The sequence below is a fragment of the Canis lupus genome, chromosome 3 (genome assembly GCF_003254725.2).
Source record: "Canis lupus dingo isolate Sandy chromosome 3, ASM325472v2, whole genome shotgun sequence".
Taxonomy (NCBI): domain Eukaryota; kingdom Metazoa; phylum Chordata; class Mammalia; order Carnivora; family Canidae; genus Canis; species Canis lupus.
The window spans coordinates 602,107-622,342 of record NC_064245.1 but is presented as its reverse complement, the minus strand read 5'-3'; the positions used below and the strand labels follow the sequence as shown (position 1 = coordinate 622,342).

At 37.0% G+C, this 20,236-nt stretch overlaps 1 long non-coding RNA gene across 4 annotated transcripts in view; it reads right to left on the bottom strand.

Annotated features, from left to right (window-relative positions):
* The window catches only part of LOC112653762 (uncharacterized), a 68,458-nt gene that overhangs the window by 3,294 nt on the left and 44,928 nt on the right, over positions 1-20,236 (bottom strand). For 3 of the 4 annotated variants that reach the window (XR_004814363.2, XR_003132494.3, XR_004814364.2), the window contains exons 4-6: positions 8,864-8,907; positions 6,897-7,021; positions 1,500-1,651 (exon numbers count right to left, since the gene is read on the bottom strand). This is a non-coding gene — a long non-coding RNA (uncharacterized LOC112653762). Of the gene's footprint in view, positions 1-1,499; positions 1,652-6,896; positions 7,022-8,141; positions 8,171-8,863; positions 8,908-20,236 lie in introns of all 4 variants that reach the window. The other variant, XR_004814366.2, reaches the window with a different exon arrangement.

Genomic DNA, 20,236 nt, shown 5'->3' with positions numbered 1-20,236 from the left:
ACATTTACATCTTGTTGGCTACAGCAAGTTAAACAGCCAAATCTGATCACTGAGCTTAGAATTAAAAACCACCCATAGTGTGGGTCCCAGTAAGGAGAGAATCTGTCGGGGGTTGATGGGAGTAATTTACCACAGGTATTTAGAATTACTTCGTTTTAAAATTCTGTACATGTTTCACTTTGATCAAAATAAAAATTTAGGGCAGCCTGGGTGGCTCAGCATTTGGCGCTCCCCTTCAGCCCCCAGCATGATCCTGGAGACCCGGGATCAAGTCCCCACATCGGGCTCCCTGCATGGAGCCTGCTTCTCCCTCTGCCTGTGTCTCTGCCTCTCTCTCTGTGTGTATGTCTCTCATGAATAAATATATAAGATCTTTTGAAAAAAAATTAAAAATTTATTTTAAAGAAGCAATTCATGGGGCGCCTGGGTGGCTCAGTTGGTTAAGTATTTGCTTTTGGCTCAGATCATGATTCCAGGGTCCTGGGATCAAGCCTCATGAGGGGCTCTCTGCTCAGCAGGGAGCCTGCTTCTCCCTCTCCGTCTGCCTGCTGCTCTGCCTCCTTGTGTTCTCTCTCTCTCTGTCAAATAAATAAATAAATAAAATCTTAAAAAAATAAAGTTCCAATTCATGAAAATCCTTGATTCTTGACCCATCACTTGGATAGCCATGCATTAAATCCGAGCATTATTCCTCAATACAGATCTAATGTTGTTTCATGGAAGTTTTAAGTAGTACCAGGGCCCTCCAAGTGAACAGTGTAGATCACTAGCTAAGACTCTGCTGACTTGTGACTTACCACATCACAGACATAATCTTTCATCACAGCTGGGCAGTGACAAATTGATCTATATCTGCTCATTCATTCCTTCATTCAGCACACATGTACTGAACATTGGAAATCCAAACTCAAGTAAGATTACCTAACTGCCCACAAGAAGCCCTAAATCTTGTTGAAGAAAATGATGTGAAAACACTGATCATACATAACTATCACGTTTTTTTACAAAATGCTTTGTGAACACTGTGTGTTGACCTTATTCAGTGGTTGTATCTATTTTTTCCCTGCTAGGGCCTAGTTGAGGTGCTTAGAAATTTTTAAACTATATGGCATTTCTATTAAGTGGTTAAATATCCAAATATTCCATAGTGACACTCCTTCTCTTAAGTTTCATCTTAATTAGTCATCTCATGCTTTCTACCAAAAGCATCTTTCTCTGATAGTTATTGCCCATGGCATAAGGGAACACATTGTAGGAGATGCCATTTCACAAAGAAAATCTGATTCCAGTTAGGTCCATTTATGGTTATGGGAACCTAAATTTCACAATTGTGAAACCTCAAATTACCAGCTAATGTGTAGACTTTCAGTGGTAAGCAAAAACAAAACAAAAGCAGTAACAACAAAGTAGAATGAAAGTGTAGAGCATCTTAAATGAAGGCAGAAGGTGAACCAGGTAAGAACCAGAGTAGGGAAATGTCACGTTCACATTGATGGTACCTCCTTAAACATCACTCCTCACTGATCCACATACTGGTTCACAAGTATTGACTGAGTTCCTCCTCCAGGTTGCACATTCTTTGCTCTGTAATACACCTCTTCCATCCTTTCCTTAACTTTTCACTTCATGAGATCGCCCAAGCTTGGTGTACCTAAAAGTCAAGGCAGATCTCTGGCACCATCTCTATAATCTGAGGGAAAATGTGTTTCCTTTCATTTTCCCAAAGCTAATGTCACCTAGGAGTAGAGAAAGATGAGAAAATGTAGGCAAAAATCTCTGAGAGTTGTGCTTTATTACCCACTAGGAATAGTTCTAAGTGCTCATAATGCAATATTTCATTTTATTTTCTCATGAGACCCCTGGGAACTTTTTAAATCTCCATCTTACCAATGAAAAAAACAAATGTCCCAGAAATCTTAATACTGTGCCCAAGGTCACATTACTAGTAGTAACTGGTGAAGCTAGGATTTGAACTCATGTAAACTTCATGAGCCAATGGCCTCAATTATATACCATACTGCTTCCATGGCTCCAAATATGGAAGAGAATGTAATGATAGAAATCTCAAAGTAGCAAGTATCTTGAATATGCACCAATTCAGCAATCTGCAGATAGATCCAAGGAACTAGTTAGAGACTCTTGTGCTATTTTATGTGGAAATATCCACCTTTTTCCTTTCAAATGACCCCAGCTTGAACAATAAACGGCTTGAACACAGTAAGAGCTTAATAATACTAGCTGGGTGGATTTACTCAACAATCTCAACAAGAACCTATACAAAACATCTTAAAAGCAAAATGTTTACCTGGCTGCTTCATAGAGCTAATATACCAACTTGATTTATAGTCAACAATTTGTTCCTTCTCAGGAAAAAAATCTTGGCAGACAGTGGATCTCATATGCATACTCACTCCAATAACAGCATGACTTTTAAGAATAATAAAAGAATAATGAAATGTTACCTTTTCATTGATAAATAAAATGTTTAGTTTTTAAAAATGTCTGTTCAAGTTGCAGTTTGAGCAACATATGCTGGCAAAAAGTAAAACAAAAATTGTTTTAATTGATTAGTAACCATATTTTATAGAATCAAGTTTTTATTTAAAATTTTAATCTAGGAACACCTGGATAGCTTAGTGGTTGAGCATCTGCCTTCAGCTCAGGGCATGACCCCAGGGTCCTGAGATCAAGTACCACATCCCTGCATGGAGCCTGCTTCTCCCTCTGCCTGTGTCTCTGCCTCTCTCTCTGTTTGTGTCTCATGAACAAATAAATAAAATCTTTAAAAACAAAAAATAAAACTTTATTATCAGTAAAGAAGAAGATATATAACAACACACTTATAACATTTAGAATTTATTTTTCTGCAGAAATATTTAAGAAATTTGTATTTCAAATGTTATATATACCCCAAATATCTAAACCCACTTGTATTTATTCTTTAAAAGAAAAAAAAAAGGATAAAAGGTCAATTTCTAATTTCACAGAACATTAGTGTGTACTTTGAGAGTATTGATTTTGCCTCTGACAGAGTTATTTCATTCCATTAGAAAATTAGGGCTTAGAGGTTATTAGAAACATAGCAGAATATTACATGTGTATGATGGCAATTTATTACTCAGTTTTTTTCATTTTATTCCCTAAAGACTTCCATTTCCATTTATGCAGACTGCCAGACATGCCATACTATAAAAAAGTAATGACAAGAAATTTTAATTTGTTAATTGGTTAGAAGAGTTTTCAGAATTAATATTCAGACCATTGGTGTATTTCAAGTTATATTATTTATATACACTAAGAATGAAAATAAATATAACTGAGCATTTTCACCTATGTTCACTAATCTAGTCATAAAATTATTCAAACTAGATTATATATAGCAAAATTCTTCAAAGTTTACCTTGATTAGCAAGTGTTGGTATCTCTAAGTTGTTTTTATTTCCCAAACTCACTAATGATTGGCATTATTTTATTTTTAGAGGTTGTATTACCCTATTCTGAACACATTACATGGTATTTTTTAGAATAGGCAAAGTAGAATAATGAAAAAGAATCTTGGGAAACTCAATTATTCTCAGTCTGTCTAATCTGAAAAAAGAAAAGGCAGGGAGAAGCTAAGGACATCATACAGGATAATTCATGCAGAAACACCTTTTCAACTATAAAATGGTTTGCAAACTAAAGATATTATTTATTCAGAAATTCTGACATAATTTTTCTTTAACTGTCCAGCATCAAAAAGACAAAACATATTCTGAAAACTGTAAAACACAGATGAAAGAAGTTGAGGATGACACAAACAAATGGAACAATATTCCATGCTCATGGACTGAAAGAACAAGTATTGCTAAAATGCCACAACTCAAAGCAATCTATAGATTTAATGCAATCTATATCAATTTTTCACAGAACACAAAACAAAAAAAAATCCTAAAATTTGTATGGAACCACAAAAGACCCTGAATACCAAAAGCAATCTTGAAAAAGAAGAACAAAACTGGAGGTCTCACAATCCCAGGTATCAAGATCGTCTACAAATATGTAGTAATCAAAACAGTAAGATACAGGCACAAAAAGAGACACATGAATCAGTGGAACAGAACAGAGAGCCCAGAAATAAACTCATGATTCGATGGTCAATTAATTTTTGAAAAAGAAGGAAAAAATATCCAACGGGAAAAAGTCCCTTTAACAAATGGCGCTGGGAAAACTGGACAGCAACATGAAAAAAATGAAACTGTACCACATTTTCACACCAAACACAAAAAAATAAACTCAAAATGAATTAAAAACATAAACGTGAGACCCAAAACCATAAAAATCCTAAAAGAGAGCATAGGCAGTAACTTCTCTGACATTGGCCATAACAACATATTTCCAGATATATCTCCTCAGGCAAGGGGAACAAAAGTAAAAATAAACTATTAGGACTACATAAAAATAAAAAGCTTCTGCATAGTGAAGGAAACAATAAACTAAAACACAATCTACTGAGTGGGAGAAGACATTTGCAAATGACATATCTAGTAAAGAGCTAGTGTTCAAAATATATAAATAACTCAAACAACTCAACACCAAAAAACAAATTATCTAATTTTTAAAAACCCAGACATTTCTCCAGAGAAGACATCCAGACACATGAAAAGATGCTCCACATCACTCATCATCAGGGAAACGCAAATCAAAACCACAAAGAGGTATCACCTCACATCTGTCAGAATGCCTATAATAAAAAATACAAGTAACAACAAGTGTTGGCAAGATTGTGGAGAAAAAGAAATGCTTATGCACTGTTGGTAGGAATGTAAACTGGGTAGTCACTGTAGGAAATGGTATGGATAGTCCTCAAAAAACTAAAAATAGAATTACAATATAATTCAGTAATTCCACTACTAAGTATTTACCCAGAGAATACAAAAACACTAATTTGAAATGATATTTGCACCCCTGTTTATTGCAGTATTATTTACAATGGCCAAATTATGGAAGCAGCCCAAGTGTGGATGAAGATGAATAGATGAATGGATAAAGAAGAGGTGATACACACACACACACACGCGCGCGCGCGAATATTATTCATAAAAAAACGTAATGAAATCTTGCCATTTACAACATGGATGGATCTAGAGGATAAAATGCTAAGTGAAATAAGTCAATCAGAGAAAAACAAATACCATATGACCTCACTCACGTGTAATTTAAGAAACAAAACAAATTTTAAAAAGAGACAAACCAAAACACCAACTCTTAACTATAAAGAGGGGAGGTGGGTGTGGAGTGGGGGAAACAGGTGAAGGGATTAAGAAGTGTACTTATGATGAGCACTGAAAAATACAGAGAATTGTCGAATCACTACGATGTACACCTGAAACTAATATAGCACTGTATGTTAACTATACTGGAATTAAAATAATTCTTTTTAAATGACAAAACATAATTCCTTAAAATTTTGGAAGTGAACAGACTCTGAATGTTTAGTCCTTCCAAAAAAGGTAAGATGGGCTGTATAACTAGTTCACATTAAAACGGAAGCTAAATTTCTATTTCACTCACTTTTTATTTGGCATACTCATTTTTACATTTCTATGTTATTTCTGTATTAGCTCTTTTAAAAACACATATTCTCCACTGAACATATCAGCCAGTTCCTTACTGATTCGCGGGTTTTTGTAAAAGGGTAACAAGAAAACATTGAAGGTTTTTTTAATGGAGAAATGGCATGACTCAATTTAGATTTTTAAAAGGTCTCTCCACTTTATAGAGACTGGATTAGAAGTGTGCAACAGCAGACACTAGGAGAAATGTCGTGTTGAAACGATAGCTAGGGTTGGGGCAGGGCTCTCTAGATGGACACAGGCAGACAGACTGAAGATATATTTGAGGGTACAGTCCACAACATTCAGCGATAAATCTGATATGTGGTATATAAGAAAGAATGACTCTTGGCGTTAGCTTTTTCTCAATTAGGAATAATTTCGAGTCATTTTTTTCCCCCTTTGTATGAGGAACTTGTATCTTCATCGTATTAGTTCAGAACATACTCTACTAGTCAGTTTTCCCCACACTTCGCCAGTCTGTCAGTGCAATCGATTTGTCATCATCAGGGCTACTGTCCCCTTGCTGTCCTGCCTCTGGGTGGATTATCACCCACTCCCCAGAGGAATTACAATCAGCCCTTCAACAGCATGGGTTTGAACTGCACCAGTCCACTTATATGTGGTTTCTTTTCTTTTCTTCTCTTTTTTGATAAATACAGAGCAGTATTTATCAAAATACTGTATTTTGGAAATGTATTTTCTCTTCCTTATGATTTTCTTTTTTTTTTTAAGGATTTTATTTATTTATTCATGACAGACACAGAAAGAGAGAGAGAGAGAGGCAGAGACACAACACAGGCAGAGGGAGAAGCAGGCTCCATGCAGGGAGCCCAACGTGGGACTCCATCCCAGGTCTCCAGGATCACACCCCGGGCCGAAGGCGGCACTAAACCGCTGAGCCACCAGGACTGCCCTTCCTTATGATTTTCTTAATGACATTTTCTTTCTCTAGCTACTTTAGGATTACAATACATAATACATATAATATACAAAATACATTAATCTACTGTTTTATCAATCAGGCTCTGGTCAGCATGAGGCTATTAGTAGTCAAGTTTGGGGACAGTCAAAAGTTAGACTTGGATTTTCAACTATGTGGGAGTTGGTACCCCTCACGCCCGCATTGTTCAAGGGTCAGCTATATATGTAATTCAAACCATCATGCAGTATGCCTTAAACCTACACAGTGATGTATGTCAATTATTTTTTCCTAAAACTAAGGGTAAAAGAACTCCCTTGATCCAGCAATAAAAAGACAAATAGTCAGATTTTAAAATGGGAAAAACAGTTTGACTATACCTCCTTTCTCCAGAGAAGATGAATGGCTGGCCCGTAAGTACGTGCAAAGATGCTCAGCATCATTAGTTGTCAGGGAAATGCAAATCAAAACCACAGCAAGGTTTCAGCTGACACCATCAGGATGACTATTATCAAACAGACATGCAAGAACAAGTGTTGGTGACAATGTGGAAAAACTGAAACTCTCATATATTGCTAGTAGGATGTAAGATGATACTGCCACTATGGAAAATAGTTGGCAGCACCTCAAAATATTACACACAGAGGTACTATACTACCCAGCAATTCCCACATAAAAAACTAAGGAAAACTGATGTCCAAAAAAACTACATGAATAGTAGAAACAACCTCAATGCCCATCAACTGATGAAAGGATAAACAAAAGGTGGCCTATCCACACAATGGAATACTTTTTGGCAAAAAAATAAAAGAATGAAGTACTGACACATACAATAAGGGTGAACCTTTAAAACACTGAGCTAATGAAGAAAGCCAGACACTAAAGGCCACATATTATATGATTCTGTTTATATAAAAATAGCCAGAATAGGCCAGGGACTGAGGGAAAGTGTGAGGTGGGGGTAGGGCGTGCCTAATAATGGGCTTGGGTTTCTTTTTGGCATGATAAAATATTCTAAAATTAGATTTTGGTGATAGTTACACAATTTTTAAAATACGATAAAAACGGGATCCTTGGGTGGCGCAGCGGTTTGGCGCCTGCCTTTGGCCCAGGGCGCGATCCTGGAGACCCGGGATTGAATCCCACGTCGGGCTCCCGGTGCATGGAGCCTGCTTCTCCCTCTGCCTATGTCTCTGCCTCTCTCTCTCTCTCTGTGACTATCATAAATAAATAAAAATTTAAAAAAATAAGATAAAAACATTAAATATGTACATTTTAAATGAGTGAATTTTAAGGTATTTAATTATATATCAATAAAAAGCATATTCACAGTGGACCACCTGGGTGGCTCAGTGGATTAAGCATCCGATTGTTGATTTTGGCTCAGGCTGTGGTCTCAGGGTAGTGAGATGGAGCCCGAATCAGGCCCCATGCTCAGCAGGGAGTCTGCTTCTCTCCCTCTCTTGCTCCCTTTGCCCCTACTCCCCTTCGCACTCTCTCTCCCCAAAGTAAATAAATAAATCTTTTTTTAAAAAAAGCATATTCATAGCAGTAGTGTAACAACAGAAAATTGAAAATAATCCAAATATGATTCATTGAACAAATAAATCAACTTAAATATATACCTTAAATGTATACCTTACAATGTCCACAGCTGCAAAAATGAGAGAGCTATGTAAGAGTATAAATAGTGAAGAACCACAAAAACATATCCCTGAACAGTAGGAAGAAGGTACAGAAGTACACAGTAATTCTGTGTATGGAATTCAAATGGGTAAAACAATCAAAGTAACTTTTTTTACTTGATTATTCACCTAAAGGGGGACAATCAATGCCATAGTTAACAATTTTTCCATATTATAAAAACTTTAATTTTTAAAGTTAAAGATCATTTTGCTGTGTAAAAATACTTTCTCTCTAAAAATAAACACTATCAACATCTTAATTTCATTCCATACTTTATTTTACCAAATTCCTATTCAACAAAAGGTAAGAAAATAAATCTCTTGACCCCAGAAATGTCAACACAGGTGGTGAATAAATACTAAACATTATGAAAACACCCACTAAACATCAAAAACAAAGGGGTTAGTCCATACTCTATCCCACTGCGAGTGATGGCAGGTTAAAGGAGAACAACTGAAGGCAGGAGCCTCTATTCTACGAAAGACTTCATAGAACCTCATGAACTTGAAGATCTTCTGTTTCAAGTAGAAACAAGTTATGAAATAGAAAACCTTCACAAGTGAACTGCCTTTCAAGGCCATTTTCTCTTTTCACAATTCTCTACTCGTATCTTTACAGTATGAGTAAATGAGAAATAAAGCTACAGTGCTCCCACACTTACCAATTTTCTAGGTGATTTACAAGGTGATTTGTGTGGTACCCTTTCTGAAAGAGAAGTGAGGGATAAGGTCAGTGGGTTTCTGAGTTCTACTAACAGGAGATTCTGGTTTAATGAGTTTTAAACATCTGGATATTTTAAAAGGAATCACAGGGAATTCTAAGGAAACCACTGAATTAGAGACTTCTAACTCTCAGTGCCAACTTTACATTGTAAAATATGATAACTGTGTGAAGCAACCAGTTAGTTAGCAACATCAGAGTGATACTGGGCTGGTCAGGTCATCAAACCACAGATCTTGGAATATAAACATAGCCTGGTCCAAGATATGCAGAATAGCTGCTTAATCTAGTAAGAAAAACTGAACTCACATCCCATTAGGAAAACCCAACAGGTGCTGAACACAAAATCAGTAGCCACAATGCATTGTTTAAGTAACATACATTCTTCAAGGTACTTACTCCCAAGGAAAATGAGAAATTACAGGCTAAAGAGTCCTCATTCTCTAGGTATGTGGTAATATTTACCTTTTAGATAAGTGTAAACAATCTCTATGGTGTGATTGGGTCTCAGTTTTTACCTAAAGCTTTTCATGCCTTTTTGCAAAAATGGATATTAGGAATCAAGAGAGAATCCAGATTTGTCGATTTCTCTAACTTGGCAATGAAGCAGTAGCATGGTATGTAAATAACAGAACTAAGGCACAGGTTTAACTCACATATCTTATCCATTTGTGGTTATTTAGATAATAGTCATTTCCTACAGATTTCACAGAAATTTTAGAAGTAGCATGGTATGTAAATAACAGAACTAAGGCACAGGTTTAACTCACATATCTTACCCATTTGTGGTTATTTAGATAATAGTCATTTCCTACAGATTTCACAGAAATTTTAGAAGTAATTAGATTTTTTTTTTTTTTTTAACGGTTGTCTCATAAAATTCTCACATTCCTTTTAAGGTAGATTCTCTTGGGTTTTCCATGGATGACACAATATAAGCAGACATGTATTGATGGAAAGCCAGAAGAATTACCCAAAAAGGAAGAAAAGAGGGCCAACCACAGTAGTCCAGGTGTGTGACAGACTTGAATCATCTTTGGGGTCTGCAAGCTCCCACCCCCAATACCACCAGGCCTCTCTGCAGCATGGCAGGCCTGCTAGTCTAGTCCCTCTTTCCACTAAACATCAATATGTCTTTTTGTTTTTTTTTTTATTCTTTCAGGAAGAAGAAAAATAATATGAGAATAAGAAAACAATTTGATTTAAAAATGGCCAAAGAGGGATGTCTGGGTGGGTCAGTGGTCAAGCATCTGACTCTTGGTTCCAGCTCAGGTTGTAATTTCAGGGTCATGAGATGGAGCCCTGTGCTCAGCGCAATCGGCTTGAAATTATCTCTCTCCCTTGCCCCTGCCACCACATTCTCTCATTCCCCCCTTTCTCAAATAAGTCAATCTTTTAAAAATGGCCAAAACCTTAACAGATACCTCACTAAAGAAGATATATAAATGGCAAATAAATATACAAAGAGATGTTCCACTTCCTATGTCATCAGGGAAATACAGGTTAAAACAACGAGATACTACTACATACCTACTAGAATGGCCAAAATCTGGAACATGGACAACACCAAGTGCTGACAGGGACGCAGAGTGCAGGAACTTGCATTCACTGCTAGTAGGAATGTAAAATGGTGCCACTGCCTCAGAAGACAGTTTGGCAGTTTCTTAAAAAACTAAACATGCTCTTAACACAAGATCTAGCAATTGTGCCCCTTTGTATTTATCCAAAGGAGTGGAAAACTTATGCACATACAAAAACCTACATATGAACATTTATTGCAGCTTTGTTCATAATTACCAAAAGTTGGGAGCAACCAAGATGTTTTCCAGTAGGTAAATGGAAACTGTGGTATATTCAGACAATTGAATATTATTCAGAGCTAAAAAGAAAAGAGCTATCCAACCACGAAAAGACATGGAGGAACCTTAAATGCATATTGCTAAGTGAAAGCAGCCAATCTGAGAAGGTGTGATGCCAATTATATGACTTGCAGAAAAGGCAAAACTATGGAGACAGTACAAAGATCAGTGGTTATGGGTGGTAGGAGGGCTGAACAGGTGGAGCCCAGAGGGGTTTTTAGGGCAGTGAAAATACTCTACATGATATTGCAATGATGGATACATGTCATACACGTTTTTTAAAAATTTAAAAAATAAAAAATAAATGGCAGCACCAAAAGTTGTGTTCAACTCCATTAAAAAAAAAAAAAGACTGAATTTCTTGGCAGTCCACCACGATAGGAGCTTAAAGGAAATCTATTACAGAAAAATAAAGAAGATACAGTAGTTTCTTATATTCCCTTATTATAGAATACTAAATTTTTTACAATAACATCATTGGTAGAAAAATTGCCTATATGTACACCTTACTTTTTCAGCCCAAGTTTAGATGCTAAGAACTCTTCCATGAAACTACTAACCCATGTTTCCAATTTGAGAAAATCATATATAGAACCATCAAGAGATTTGATGCAGTGGCCACAGCAGAACATACGTTGTGTATACAATACAGAGACTAAAGCACAGTAAATTGCTCCAAGTTACACATACAAGTCAGTCACTTCTCACTTATAGTGGAACAAAACCAAAGAGGAGTGAAATATAAAAATGTCAGACCTCCACCTGTGAAAGCATCTTTTGAACAGTACCTAGGTCAAGAGAAAATGTACACTAACTAAACAAAGGAAAGAGTCACCCTAAATGAATTCAGTTAACCCGCGATGCAATGATTCCAGTATGATTTCCTCCTCCTTTTAAACACGGGACTAAGGAAAACTCCTGGGCTCAGTCTCACTGAAATATAATGTTGGGAGTAAGGTGGATTTAAGTGTTTGAAGTGTTCAAGTGTTTTACAGATTTATTTTGTTTTTGAAGATAGATTGATTTGAGAGAAAGAGCAGAAGAGGGGAAACAGGGGGGAGGGCAGAGGGAGAAAGAGAATCTCAAGCAGACTCCCCACTAGCATGGAGCCCAACTCAGAGCTCGATCTCATGACCCTGAGACCATGACCTGAGCCAAAATGAAGAGTTGGATGCTTAACTGACTGAGCCACCCAGGAGCCCTTAAAAAGAAAGCTATAGACACTCACTCTTTCTTATATCTCCTGGATCTTTCTCTCATCCTCTTGCATCTTATTCACTTCTTGCTTTTATTTAAAATTTTTCAGTTGAGTAAGCCTTAAAAATCTAAATGCAAAGCTTTGAAAATATTTTCCTTTTTTTAAAAAAGATTTTATTTATTTATTCAGAGAGAGAGAGAGAGAGACAGGCAGAGGGAGAAGCAGGTTCCATGCAGGGAGCCCAATGTGGGACTAGATCCCGGGTCTCCAGGATCACACCCTGGGTTGCAGGCGGCACTAAGCAGCTGTGCAACCGGGGCTGCCCAATATTTTCCTTTTTATACAGGAAGCCAACTTCATCCCAGGTGGACTGCTCAAACTCACCCCACAGAGAGTGAAGACATTCTTCCAAAATTTCACCCTGAATTGCTCCTTCATTGAAACAAGAGTACATGTGGATTTAAAGTAGTTGAAGTTGCTACAAAACAAAGCCTATGTGTCTGTGATGATTTACTGCTCACATAGAACATCTCTGACTTCCATGGAACCACATGCCTGACCTCTTCACAAAGTCCAACGTCACAAAGCCTTTCCCATGACTTGATACCAAGCATCATATATGGGTAAAATTGCAACACACAATTATGAATTAGACTAATGAGTAATCGTGGGCTGTCCCTGGAAAGAAAACAAAGGAGCATTTCTAACTCCAGGGAGAAAACCCAACGCTTCATAAGAACTGTCAAAGTACATATCAGGAAGACATAAAATTTCCTGAATTTCAAGTCTGAATTTGTTTTTTACAACTCTGGACACTAAAAAGCCTCCAAAAGCCTAATGAGGTAGACTTGGCAGGACAGTTGCAGCCATCAAAAGAAAAGAATGTAAAAAATATTTATTCATTGCCTCATTGCCAAGGTCACAGAGGTTGCTACCTCCTGTTCTCTAGGATTTTGATGGATTCCTGTCTCATATTCAGGTCTTTCATCCATTTTGAGCCTATTTTTGTGTATGGTGTAAGAAAATGGCCCAGTCTCATTCTTCTGCATGTGGCTGTCCAGTTTTCCCAGCACCATTTGTTGAAGATACTGTCTTTTTTTTCCATTGGATATTCTTTCCTCCTTTGTCAAAAATGAGTTGACCATCGAGGTGAGAGCCCATTTCTGGGTTCCCTATTCTGTTCCCTTGATCCATATGTCTGTTTTTGTGCCAGTACCATATTGTCTTGATCACAGCTTTGTAATACAGCTTGAAGTCTGGAATTGTGATGCTACCAGCTACAGTATTCTTTTTCTGTATTCCCTTGGCTATTCAGGGTCTCTTCTGGTCCATACAAATTTTAGGATTATTTGTTCCAGCTTTGTGAAAAATGTTAATGGTATTTTGATAGAGATTACATTGAATGTATAGATTGCCCCAGGTAGTATAGACATTTTAACAATCCGTCATTCCAATCCATGAGCATGGAACATTTTTCCATTTCTTTGTGTCTTCCTCAATTTCTTTCATGAGTGTTCTATAGTTTTCTGAGTACTGCTTCTTTGTCTCTTTGGTTAGATTTATTCCTAGGTATCTTATGGTTTTTGGCATTGAGTAGATGCAAATCAAAACCAAATGAGGTACCACCTCACACTGACCAGAATGGCTAAAATTAACAAGTTAGAAAATGACAGATGTTGGTGAGGAGGCAGAGAAAGGTGAGCCCTTGTACACTGCTGGTGAGAATGCAAGCTGGTACAGCCACTCTGAAAAACAGGAGGTTCCTCAAAAAGTTGAAAATAGAGCTACCCTACCACCCAGCAATTGCACTATTATAGATTTACTCCAAAGATACAAATGTAGTGATCCGAAGGGGCACCTGCACCCCAATGTTTCTAGCAGCAATGTCGACAAACTGTGAAAAGAGCCCAGATGTCCAACAACACATGAATGGATAATGGTGTGGTATGTACATATATAATGGAATATTACTCAACCATTAAAAAATGAAATCTTGCCATTTGCAATGACATGGATGGAACTAGAGGGTATTCCGCTAAGTGAAATAAGTCAATCAGACAAAGACAATTATCGTATGATCTCACTCATATGTTGAATTTAAGAAACAAAATAGGGATCATAGGAGGAGGGAGGGAAAAATAAAACAAGATGAAATCAGAGAGGGAGACAAACCATAAGAGACTTAATCATAGGAAACTGAGAGTTGCTAGAGGGGGAGGGAATGGAGGGGATGGGGTAACTGGGTGATGGGCATTAAGGAGGGCACATGATGTACTGAGCACTGGGTGTTATATAAAACTGATGAATCACTGACCTCTACCTCTAACACCAATAATACACTATATGTTAATTAGTATTCATTTCTTTAAATGGTGGGGCTGTCCTGGGAAATTGCATTGACCATAAAGCAGTGGAGACTGTGGAACAGAACACAAACTGAACTAGTAATCAAAAGCCATATCCCAGTAAAAGTGTAACTAAGACCTTCTCTGATTTTCCATCTGTATAATGGGCATAATAGCTCCAAAGCTACCTATTTCACAAGCACATGCTACAATAGATATATGGATATATGTAAGGCTTTGTTCTTATTGATTAATTGAAGGTTTAAGTCCACTCTTTAACCATTTAGTGATCTGTTTAGCTCACAAACAGGCACTTTCTTAGGTTCTCAAAATATAGATCATTCAAGAAATTTAAGTCCTATCTTTGGTTAAAGTTATTCAATGGCTTTCCTTATATACATTTTACTAAACTAGAACAATACAGTCAACAAATTACCTTTCATTTTCAACTATGATTAAATAACCTTTTGTTAGGATGCAACCATCTCTTAAGAAGATGTGTGTATGTGTATCTATTTCCTAGCTGAGCCTCCAAGAGGACCTAGATTCAGTGACACACTAGTCGCAATGAGCACATCTGGCACCCAGATCTTGATTTCTAAACACTATTCTCCACTCAAAAGATCAAGGCTCTTGGGATAAATGGTTGATTCAAAGGCTAAAGTAAGGAAAGTACAAGATGAACTCAGAACATCTTACTGTTTCAGAAAGTAAGAAGTCTAAAAATACAGTTAAAATTGGGACACTGTAAACATTAAAATAAATAATATCATCACCAGTTTATAATCCATTGGATGAAATAAGACTCTTAATTCCATGTTTTTTTAAATTTTATTTATTTATTCGTGAGAGACACGGAGAGAGAGAGAGAGAGAGAGAGAGAGAGAGAGAGACACAGGCAGAAGCTAGACACAGAGACAGAGTCATAGGCAGCCTCCCTGAGGTAGCCTGATGCAGGACTTGATCCCAGGACCCCGGAATCATGACCTGAGCCAAAGGCAGATGCTCAATCACTGAACCACCCAGGCACCATTCTTAATTCCATGTTAAAAGAAGGAAATAAAAGAAGGAAGAGGGGGAGGAAGGGAGAGACAGGGAAAGAGAAACTTTTTTGACAGAATGCCAAATGATGAAAGTAAAAAAAAAAAATTGGGAGTTCAAAAAAATCCTTATTTTTTAAACATAATAGTAACAATTGATGGATGTATTTCTGAGAGAGCTATGAGAAGCCTGGATTTGGATGAGGAAACATGTAATCCTGGAGGTAATTGGCAGTCAGTCATATTATAACATTTTGTCGCATTTCAACATTCTTTTCAGCTCTCAACTTTAAGATAAAGATAAAAATAAAGAACCATGAAGATAAAATAGGAAAATGGTGGGGAAATGGGTCCTTGATGCTCTTTATGAGTTGGTGAATCGAACCAACCTTAACTCTGCCCTAATTCAAGACTTAGTTACATAAATCCTTATGTTTCCTGTATTCCTTACTCAGTTTTCTTACCTGCATGCAGAGCACACTTACTGATACAGACTTGTGATCTCAAAATTTAAGCTTGCCATTTAATAGGTTTCGTTTCAATGACACATTTGAAAGACTCACTCCAAGATCTAGTCATTATCACTACACAGACATTAGACTTTTCAGGGCCTCAGTCTCATTATTTGCTAGATGATTTTGAAAATAATAAATAGCTATAGGGATCCCTGCGTGGGTCAATGACTTAGCACCTGCCTTCAGCCCAGGGCATGATCCTGGAGTACTGGGATTGAGTCTCACATCAGGCTCCCTGCATGGAGCCTGTTTCTCCCTCTGCCTGTCCACTCCGCCCCCCCCCCCCCCCCCCGCCTCTCTCTCTCCTCTCTGTCTCTCATGAATAAATAAAATCTTTAAAAAATAAATAATAAATAAATAGCTATAAGTCAATGGAGATACAAAATGCAAATATTGAAAACCCCATTAGTCTCTGAGTTGAGAGACCTGATAAAAAACAGCAACAGTGATTGTGTAAAAATAGGATTCTAAGTGATGTCCCTAACTCCCAGTAGACAGTCTACAATATAGTCAAAAGTTTTCTTTTACTCCTTTTTCCCCACTCAAAATTTTCCCACAGAAATACATTCCAGGGGCACTGGAGTGGTTTAGTCTGTTAAACGTCCCATTCTTGTTCTTAGCTCAGGTCTTGATCTAAGGGTCGTGAGTTCAAGCCCCACAGTGGGCTCCACGCTGGGCATGGAGAAAGAGAAAGAGAGAAAAAGAAAGAAGAAAGAAAGACAGACAGACAAACCAAAGCTCTATATAAATGTGGTTTTAAACTGAAGGGTCATTCCAAGGGTATGTGAGTGTGTGCATTGTTTTACTGTGGGAGAGAACTACAGAAGAATACAACGGCATTCTAGTCCTTGTACAACAGTTATAATCTACTCTGGAATGACTGCCATAGTTTCACCTCCCATATTTTTCCTACTTTTATCCTTTCTTCTTAACTCTTTTCCTATTCTTCTTCACAGTATTTCTTCTTTCCTAAATCTATGATGCTCTTTGGGTCATTCAAGAGTTTTCATAATTCTCCTTGGAAGTTTGGTCCTTGGAGCTCATATACTTTTTCAATGTCAATTAATAAAGAAGTTTTCATCAAAAAATCATTTTGTTGGCTTAAAAATATGAGAAGCAATAGAATATGAGAACAACCTATTTGGAAATTTAGCATCATTAAAGAATGGAAGAACAAATAAACCATGAAAAGTATTTACATGTCCAGTCTAAAATCCTGGCTCAAATAACCTGTTGCTGAGATAAGGATAAATTAATTAATTGTATAACTTCAGCTAGTAGGACATATTTCTCTAAAAAAAATGAAAAGAAGATAGCAAGTTGGCCTTTACATTTTAAAACACATTTTTCTTTCAAACCCAAATAAGGGAAAACTCTTTACTCACATTTCTTATGAGCTTATTTTGTTACAACAAATATAGTTAGGCTATGCTTTGAAAAATGTTAAGTGATGAGGTGCCTGGGTGGCTTAGTTGTGAAGAGTCTGACTTTGGCTCAGGTCATGATCTCAGGGTCCTGAGATGGAGCCTGGCAATGGGCGCCACAATCAGCAGAGAGTCTGTTTGTCCCTCTTCCTCTATCCTTCCCCCTATTAGTACCCTCCCTTTCTCTCTCTCAAGTAAAAGATATATATTAAAAAAAAAAAGAAAAATTGTAAGTGATAACCTTCTCTGGATAGAGAAATGAACCCCCCAAACCAGGATTAACTGGTTTCTATACTTATTTTTGCCCTCTTTAAAAGCCTCTCTCCTCCTGTCTTTAAAGGTTCTTTAATCTTCAACTGTGTAAAAGGAAGCGAAATGTGCTAAGCAGATGAGGAACCTGAGGATGGGAGAGCCCCTGAAAAGCCAATAAGTATTCATTGGAAAGCACTGCAGACTGACTTGAGAATGGAAGCTAAAATTGGCAGTTTCTAAATCTAAAAACAGGTGAGGGAACGAAATATCCAGTAAACTTGGAAGAGATCAAAGCAGTCTATAAACTGATCACTATGAAGTTATCAGCTGGGGCTCACCTTTCAGAGACCATGCTGGGAGATCAAATTGAGCAGGACAGTGAAAACTGAGACAGGAGGAGAAAAGGCTCATGGGAAGAAGCCAGGAATGCTCAGAAAGCAAGCCACCATATTACCTAATGTAACCTAAAAATAACCCAAGGAGGAACTATGTGAAGCTAGAAATACTATCCTGAGCCATACCTCTTAAGAGTTGAGAAAAACTAGCTTCTCATAAAATTTGGAAAGACAAGAACTGAGGCCAAATATCATATCTTATTATAAGATTAAAAAAAGAGAATAAGGAGCAGAAAAACACTACCAATAATGAAAGCATGCCAAAAGGTGTGCCCATGTATCTGATCAAAACTACTTCAAAATGAGCAAACAGATATTAAGACCTGGTACAAGATATGAAAAGATACCAACAGAATCAGAAAAAAAGAAGCTCAAAAATGTAGTGACAGTGCTCATAAAAGAATCAGAAATAAAGTTTTTAAAAAGCATTTCACGGGATCCCTGGGTGGCGCAGCGGTTTGGCGCCTGCCTTTGGCCCAGGGAGCGATCCTGGAGACCCGGGATCGAATCCCACATCAGGCTCCCGGTGCATGGAGCCTGCTTCTCCCTCTGCCTGTGTCTCTGCCTCTCTCTCTCTCTCTCTCTCTCTCTCTCTGTGACTATCATAAATAAATTAAAAAAAAAAAAAAAAAAGCATTTCAGTAATGAAGAAAAAACAAAGAGCAAAACCATTTCAGTAATGAGGAATAAACAAGAGGAGCAAAAAAGCAACTAAACATAATACATAATGCCTGAAGAGAATTATAAGGTGGAAATAAACATTACATTAAAAATTAAAAAGAATGAAGATATAAATCAAAAAAGAACAAAGACAAAATTAAAAATGATTTAAGAGACTGAACAAAAACAAAGATACCCATTACTCATAATAGGAGCCTCTGAAAATAAGAAAATCTAAGCAAGGTTTGAGAACATTTGCTATAAATTGTAAATTCAGTAATGGAGGAGGGAATGGGGAAGGAGGGTAAGAAGAGCACATGCAGAGCAAACTTCTGTTTGGAGTAATCCTGGTTGGTAATAGCATTAGTATTACTACTATGAGTTTGTTGCGGTACAATGTGGAATAAATCAAGGGGATAATCATGGATGTTCAGCATGGAAGAAATGAGATGCAGGAGTGATAGAAAAGAAACTAAGTAAAAATCCTATAGTACTGGGATATCCACAGTGCTCAGATTGCGGTCTTAAAATATAATTTCCAGTAAAATAAGCCAGGGCTTTTTAAAGCATGCCCTCAATAGTGTGATTATCACCACTCCTCACCACCAAGGAAGAGAAATTTGGTTGGGGGTGGGGATGAAGAAATTCTTATATTACAGTAGTTTGTGGTCTTCAAAGCTTAACTCTACCTAAAAACAAAACAAAAATTTAAAAAGTATCTCTTAATATTTTATTTCTTTAATTAAGGCTATATTAATTTAATTTTAATTTATCATCCCTTGGGGGTGGTGGATAATTTTTTAAAAGGCTGAGAGACACTATCTCAGAAAAAGGCTTACTCCAGGGCTGGAGAGGAAATACATAAAATAAATCTGGAATATTTTGTCATGCCAGAGAGGAGGAAGCTATCAAAGATTATTAGAGTTGTGTCAGAAGGACCCAAGAATCAACTTAAAGAGGACCCCATCTGCCAAAGATGGACAATTTGAGTTTCAATAAAGATAATAGCAATGGACTGAAATCTGCCAAATATATTATGTCTATAAATTCATAATGATACTAAAAAGTAGTCATTAGTTATACCTTCAGGGATTATTAGGGAACTAATTCATTATTTCATATCCTACCTTTTCATTATGCACTACACCATTATTTTGTGAACTCAGTGAATTAAGAGATACAGACTACTCACAAAAATCACAAAAAACAGAGACACCCAGACATAATGTGCCTCCCACCCCCACCGTCTTTCCAAACACCAGTTAGAGTCTTGCCAAAGGGACTGAACCTGAGTCAAATCAGGCTTCTGGGTCCATCTTGCAAATACTATGCCAGGAAACAAAACTGATTTTTAAAAAATGATGAGTTCTTGTCAAAAGGGCACAGAACATCTTAAAGTCTTACTGGCCAAACAGCATCAATTTGAGCATCAAAATAAATAATGATAGTAATGGGTTTTAACTCATTGAATAAGATAACAATCCATGTGTCATGCTGATAGGAAGGAAGGAAGAAGGGAAGAAGGAGGAGAGGAAGGAGGAAAGGAGAGATAAAAGGCAATATTTAATAATATATCCATTTAGAATAAATATGAAAAGAATGATGGGATTAAAAACTGCTGCCATG